The following is an 8,060-nucleotide window of genomic DNA, read 5'->3' as shown; positions in this document are numbered from 1 at the left end:
AGCATGTGGGACAGCATCTGAATCCAAAGCGATAGTGTAGGGCTCCTTTAATTTCCCTAGCCCGTTGAACACCGAGGGAAACAGCGCCTTAAAGTCCTTCTGCTGTGCTTCCACCGCATAGATGCGCTGCACCAGATTGAGGGCCCTGATTGCTGGGAGGCCTAACAGAGGTCTGGACAGTTCATTAACAACATAAACCTCTTGTCTAGTTGTTTTGCCTTTTAATGTCAGACTCCCTTTAAAACACCCCTCAACCTCAAGTCTGTGGTGCCCTGGGCCATAAAGCACTTTCTTTGGCTGCTGCAGTGCCCCGTGGACTCGGCTGGAGTAGGTGCTGCTGGGAATCGCGGTGACTGCAGCCCCCGTATCCAGCTTGAATGCCGTCTCCTCCCCATTTAACTGCACTACGCCGACCCATTCATCCTCTCCATTGGACCTCACTTCTCCCAAAAAAGCAAAATCTTCCTCCTCTCTCATGTATCCCTGCGTGATGTCGTGCACCCCTTTTGCTGACCTGCATGTTTTAGCATAATGTCCCTTTTTGTGGCACTTTGGACATTCAGCATCCCGTGCCGGGCATTCTTTCCATGGGTGTTTTTTCATATTCCCACACTTGCCACACTTTTCTGGCTGACTGTCTGTTTTGTCATACACAAATTTACGTCCCTTCTGTTTCTTTGTTATGCCTTCTATCAGTCCTGCTGTCTGCTCGGCTCTCCTCAGCACCGGTTGTTGTTTCTTTACTGCTGCACTTTGTTTGACTTGGGTTATTGCTTTTTCTAGGGTGAGATCTGCATCCAGCTGTAAACGTTCTGACAGCCTGGCATCTAGAATTCCCACCACTATTCTGTCCCTTATCAGCTCCTCCCTCAGAGCTCCGAACTGGCAGTGTTCAGCTAACGTGTGCACCGCAGTAATAAAAGACTCCACACTCTCATCCGGTTGCTGGTTCCGACGGTTGAAGCAGGCTCTTTCATATATCACATTCCTCTTGCTCACGAAGTGCTTTCCGAACGCCTCCATGACGGCTTGATATGATTTCTTCTACTCTTCCGTTAACGGCAGCACATTCAAAACGTCTTCAGCCTCCTCCCCCGCCGAATACATGAAAGCATTGACCTGAAAGTCCTGAGACTGTTTGTCCAGCCCTGATGCAATTCTGTAGCGATCATAACGCTTGAACCACCTCGGCCATTCGTCAGGTTTTGTGAAATCAAACTTCGTCGGCGGGAAGTATTGAGGTAGCGCCGCTTGGGCTAGCTGTGGCTGTGCTAACGGTGCCGCTAGCAGGACTTGTTGGTCTTCTAGACTCTTTTTTTTTTTCTCTCGTCGTCCTTCGTCGGTTCCGGTGTTTTGTTTATCTTTCTCTTCTACCGGACAACCACTGATCTGACACCATGTTATGTTACGCCTGTAACTCACTGTGGGTTCTATCTAAATAGAAATGACAGAGATCGGGTTGTTTTCAACTGTTTACTTTTCCAACTAGAACCGGACATCCCGTCACTCCAATCCCCCCGTGTTACCCCAACAGATTCCTCACTAACGTTCCCTTACACAACAGCTTCCAACCTCGGGGTTACAATTAGCATGTCTCGGTTGTTTCCGTGATGGCATGTATGGTGAATAGTGACCAGAATCACGAGCATTTGGAGCATCTGCGTGACGCTCATTGGCTGACATCTGGGCCAGCCGCTCGTGAGATTTAATGAAGGCTATTGTGCGTGCGCATGCGGGAGGACCTGCTGTTACACTGTAAAAAATCCGGGTGAGAACCCTGTATCTAATGACCCGGTTCACTCCATGGACTCACCTTGTATTAGTTGAGTGGTCTCACGTCTCATGCACTGGCCCTGGACATGTTTCCCATCATTCTTTTCTTCTTAACGACTTTCTCCTCCTCAATGTTCCGTCCTTATTGAAATCATTTGGTGTCCAGGAAGTAACTTTAAAAAAAAACATGTAGATCGATTTTTCCTTTTTTTTTTAAACTTTTATTTTTAAAGATTTTTCAAACATGAAAAACAAACAATCAAATGAACAAAAATAAAAAAGGTCACGGGATGGTCACAACTAAGAAAACATTTCAAGTAAAAGAAAAAAGACAAAAATGATGTATGTCAAATAATACTGCCACAATATGAAAAGTCCAGCCATTTTTTCCAACGTCTTTTCCCTAGCTCCTCTTGGAGCCAAAGTGCGTAGGTCATATGTTCCATTAACTTTATCTGTTCTACAATGGATGTAAAAAGGTTTACGGTAGGAGGCTGCTTCTGTAGCCAACACTTTGTTATGGCCTTTTTCGCTGATACCATAAAAATTTTCAAGAGATAGGCATCATCTGCTGTAAGGTCCTCTGAAAAACACCCGAGATATAAGATGGAGAAGGAACAGCTTATATTAAAGCCAAGTGTTTTAGAAATGATGTTAGTTACATCCAACCAAAAAGGTTGGATGAGTGGACAAGACCAAAATATGTGTCCATAGTCTGCCATTGTTTCCCCGCATTCTCTCCAACAGTGTGGAGGGACCACGCTGAACTTAGATTTTTGTCTAGGTGTAATGAAGAAGCAAATAACTGATTTCCAGCAGAAGTCCCTCCAGTTGCCGGAGTTGGTAGATGAAAATTGAACTTCCCAAGCTTTTGTCCACATTTCTTCAGTTATTGTCATGTTCATTTCTTTTTCCCATTTTTGTTTTATGTAAGTTGTTGAGTCTGCTATGAGACCTTTAAGACTTGCTGATTTGTATCCATTAGCAAAGATATTAAACCAACAGGGAAAGTTTTTGAATTTTAGTAGATTGATTTTTCATTGATTCTGACAGAACTATAGTTTCTCAGTGATATACTAAATCTCTGTGTAAACATGCAGTATTTGCAGGGTGATTCTTTCTAAAGTACATGTAAATTACCAGCACATTCTGCTCCTTATAAAGTTGTCCTGTCGTCTCATAGGTTGGTGGTCATCTCAGTTTCTCGTCGTATTGTCTCTGCTGGAGCTGTGTCTCATCTCTGGGGTCTTTTCTCATCCTCCTTTCAGTTTTGAGTCCCGGAGTCAATAGAACTTGGGGCTGAAAAAAAGGGCAGGAAAACATGTCAGAAAATTTCTCACCTGACATTGGAGATTTTAAAACTTTGTGTATTATAAATATAAAATCTAAACCTAAAACTTACCTTGTCACAGGCCACCGCTGTGCAGCTGCCCGTGAAATTCCCCTCCTCCCGGTGCGATTCCCCTGAACTCCGGTCCTGGTCACTGTGGACTCCAGTGTGGGTCCAGGGTGGGATGCAGACACACATATTACACCTCCATGACATGCTGTGTGCATCCTTCTCACCTTTAAACAGAACAGAGCTTCACTGTGATGGCGTTTATCCTCCCAGATCCACTCACACCTCTGAAAGGTACCCTGACCTGAGTCCCACTGACAAGGACAGAGTTCAGTTAGAATCACACAAAATCCATCCATCCATCCATCCATCCATTTTGTACACTCCACTTGATCCTCTGTAGGGTCCATCAGGGCTGGAGTCTATCCCTATTCCTGTCAAAAGTCTTGTTGCATAAGGATATACTAACCTTAAATGGCATATAACTTTATTTCTAATCAATCAGTTCTCACAAAAAATGGTTCATTTTAATGTCAAGGGCTTTCACATTAATAACTGGGTGCAAATTGAACCCGTCATAAAGTGTCCTGATGTTCACGTCTTGGTAAAGCCCATGACATCCGTTTTTGCAAGGACAAAAGTCTCGTCATGTATTTAAATGATTTAAATGACAAATACTGTAACTGACACATTCCCAGGTGTGTATAAAAAGAAACCCAAGACACAAGACCTTCATATGAAGCCCAACCTGACCCCGACAGTATGCCAAAGATCCAACCACAGACCAAAGTGCTGATCATCAAGACCCTGAAGACCAAGTCTCCTGCTGAGGTGGCAGACAGCTTTAATGCCTCCAAATTTCAAGTAGAGAGGATAAGAAAAAGATCTGAAGAAACGGGTGACGTTTATGACAAGCCCAGATCAGGCAGATACCTGTTAGAGAAGAGCATCTGTTGCTTCGACAGTCCAGGGCCAGCCCTTTTTCAACTGCAACAGAGTTACACGTGAACTGGTCGCCAGAAATCCCTGTATCTACAAGAACAGTTTGTCAAATTCTCTCACACGGTGTCCTCCATAGTCAAATTAGTGCATAGAAACCAGCATTAAACAGAAGACAACAACAAATCGTGTTGCATTTGCCAAGGTCCACAGCTTGCAGGAAGGATGGACAATGAAAAGTGGCAGAAGGTTGATTTTTCTGATGAATCATCCATTGAACTGCATCCCAATCAACGCAAATCCTGCAGAAGCCGCACTGACCCAAGATTCACCAAGAAAACAGTCAAGTTTGGTGAAAGAAAAATCATGGTTTGGGGTTACATCCGGTATGAGGTGTACAAGAGCTCTGCAGAGTGGATGGAAACACCAACTGTTACAACCCTGGCTTGTGTAGTGGGTGAGGGAAGTAACATAAGAGCCAGTTGGTGTTGGCTTTAAAGATATTTATTAAAAAGAAATGAAAAAGAGGTACCAAAATAAAAGAAAAACGGAGGACACTAGTGCGACGTGAAAATAAATATAAACAGGAACAAAAAGAGACTCTAAACTAGAGCTATAAATTTAACACAAGATATCCAAAATGTACCCAAATAATCCTAAACGCAAACACAGCGTGTGTAGCAAACGAGAACGAAAAGACTAGTGCCTCCACAATCACAAAACGAACGGTTGTCTAACAAAGTTTCTACGATGAGGCACATGGGCAAGACTGGAGTACAGTGACAAGCCGTCATCTCTCAGGTCCAGTGGCTTCTTATGCTGGGCCGTGGCTGCACCGGATTGGCTGAAGAGGGCCCAGCAGCTGATTCCAATTAGTCGGCAGGTGACACTGATTGACAGCAGCCTGAGAGGAGTGACAGCACACCACACACGAGCACTCACGCACACACACACAAAGCACAGAGGAGGAACGCACACAAAACACAGGGGAGGAGCCAGAATACGGCTGCGGCCGTAACACCAACAGTCTGAAGTATCAAGAAATTCTTGCTGCCCATTACATCCAAAACTATAAGAGAGGGCAAATTCTGCAGCAGAATGACGTTCCTTCTTATACTTCAGCCTCCACATCAAAGTTCCTGAAAGCAAAGAAGGTCCAGGAGCTCCAGGATTGGCCAACTCAGTCACCAGACATGAACATTGTTGAGCATGTCTGGGGTAAAATGAAGGAAAAGACTTGGAAGATGAAACCGAAGAGTCTTGATGCACTCTGGGAGCCCTGCAAGACTGTTTTCTTTGCCATTTAAGATGACTTCATCAATAAGTTACTTGAGTCATTGATGGATGCAGTCCTCCAAGCTCTGGAAGTCATACACAATATTAATTCTTTTTTGCAAGACACCATGACTTAATGTTCTGGGGCCTCATTTATAAAACATTGCGTAGGATTCATACTAAAGTTTGCGTACGCCAAAAATCCGAAATTGGCGTACGCCCTTCGCCCCTGATTTATAAAACTGTGTGTAAGCACAGCTGCATGCAATTTCTTGATAAATCAGACACCAGCTGGAAGATTGCACAGGTGGATCCACCTCACATTCCGCCCACAACACACCCACATTTTACCATGAATGGTCAATGCAAAGTAACTCATGAATGTATCTGTATATAAATAAGCTGCTGATCCACGGCATTTCACACAGCGCCCCCTGCAGTCTTTTCACTGCTGTGCATCAGGATGAATGAATCATGTGTTGACCCAGGCCACATAGTGGAGCCGATGCTTTGCTTCGGGGTGGCAGGAAGGAACGTGGTGGGTGTAGCTGGAGTGGTCAAAACACCGCTAACGATGAGGGGGATAGGGGGGGTTGAAAAAAGAGACAAGCATATGCTACTGGCAGGATCAACCCGGTAGCCCAGACGGGACGAGTGTGCGGCGCACGGCCGAGCGTAGAGCTGCATGGCGGCGCCCGGTCGGGACCGGGGGCCGCGAAGCGTGGCTGTGCGGGGGGGGCACACTAGCGTTTAACCGACTAGTAAAATACTAACCGTTTAATAAATGAGTCGACAATTAACCGATTAAACGACTCGTCCGCACATCCCTAGTCAAGTGTCAACTGTGAGAGAGATTTCTCTGCTATGAACAGGGTGAGTATTTTTTCACTTTTCTGCTAGCAGTTTAAGTAGGTACACATTTGTTTAATGTCAGTTAAGTGATTATTTTTCAATAGATCAAGACAGTCCTCAGGAACAGGCAGCAGGGGAAAAGCCTAACTGCCTGCCTCCGCATCAAAATAAATGGTCCCTCTGTGGCTGAGCTTGACTACAATAAGGCTCTGGAAGAGTTCTATGAAAAGCCCAGACGGATTGCTTGCACTGATCTAACCTACACCATGTGCAGCAAAAAGTAGACGAGGTCACACAGTCCAGGATATACCTCTTCAGCCTCTGAGTTCCCTGTTTTTACCCCTTGGCCATGTTTGCACTTTTTATTTATGTTAATTTATTTTACTTTTAAATGTGAACAGCAATGGCTTGTTTTAAGTTTCACTAGGATTTAACTTAAGTGAAAACAATTGATATTATTTATTTTAATTGTATTTTTTGTGTTTGTTAAAACTGTATTTTAAGATTGTGCCTTTTTGTAAGACTCTACATTTAAGTATTGTTAATAAATGGCTTACAATAACACAAAATAGTCATAATTTCAAAATTTCTGTCAACTTTACTTTTTTTTTTTACATAAACATGGTGGGCTTCTCTAGCAGCCCAACCACCAGGCTTAGCAAGTTTTCTGTGGGAAACCCTGATAAAGCATAAGTTCCTCATTTTAGTCAAATCTATCAAAAACATCAGTTTCTATGGTAACCAAAAACATCACTTTTCACAGTGAGCTGCTGTTCTGACCTGGTTACTTCTTAAACCAAAGACTATCAAGACAACCTTTCAAAAATAATCAAACCATCCCTTTTTACAGTGAGACACGCTTCTGATTTTTACACTGTTTCAACATTAAAGAATGTGAGAAACAGACGTTTGGTTAGTTCAAACACATTCATTAGGTTATGGCATAATCTGATCAGAAATCACAGGTTATAATATCACAGTGTTCCCTTATTTAGCTGTTGTTCTGTCAGAGTCTCCTTCTTGTGTCTGATTCTGGGATCTCATACCTGTACATTTTCCAAAAAGTTCTAATGCACACAATAAACTCAACTTTTTATCAGTATGCGGAGTAGGTGAGTCTTAAGAAATCAATAAATCTTTCCTTTAAATGCAATGTAGCTTTTTACTGAATAGCTTTAGCATCAGTTCATGATTAAACAATTTGATTAATTATGATTAGCTCTATAGCTAAACTGAGCGTACTTATGAAATCTTCTCTAATTGTATAATTTAGCTGACAGAGAGGATGGACCGTGTCCGGTCTTTACCTGCGTTTGGTTGAACTCCTCCGTGGATTAGGAGACTCTATACAAAGTCCCTTTCAGTCCAAAAAGTGCCCTCTCTTCAGCAGGGGGAGCAGAAAGATCCCGAAAGCCAATAGTGGTCTTGCAATTGCCCTTAGTAGCAGCAGCTGGAACGTTAGTGTGGACGTCCCATCTGTCCTGCGGGCGGTTGTGGAAAGTCCCCGACTCTCCTGGCTGTGGTGAGTCCCTGGCTTTCCCAGCCCTGAGAGGGGAGCAGCCCTCTGCTGCTGCCTCCTTCACTTCCTTGGATGTTGTCGATGCTTTTCTTTCTTCTTCTTGCAGACCAATCACGGCTCTCCTTTCAGCAGAGCGTGGTCTTCTTCTTTTGAACAAAGTCAGAACAACTTTTCTTCCAACGATGTCCTCAAAGAACTGTGGAGCCGAAGTCCAGCGATGTCCTCAGCGTACTTTGGCAGAAAGTCCGGTGACGACTCCCTGGATCACAGCAAATAGCACATCCACTCAGTGACACACTTGTCCTCTTGCTTTAGTAACTACAGGTTACACACACTTTGCTATGCTTCAGTCACCAACACACA

This window comes from Acanthochromis polyacanthus, chromosome 17 (genome assembly GCF_021347895.1).
Source record: "Acanthochromis polyacanthus isolate Apoly-LR-REF ecotype Palm Island chromosome 17, KAUST_Apoly_ChrSc, whole genome shotgun sequence".
NCBI lineage: Eukaryota > Metazoa > Chordata > Actinopteri > Pomacentridae > Acanthochromis > Acanthochromis polyacanthus.
This window is presented reverse-complemented; position numbering follows the sequence as displayed.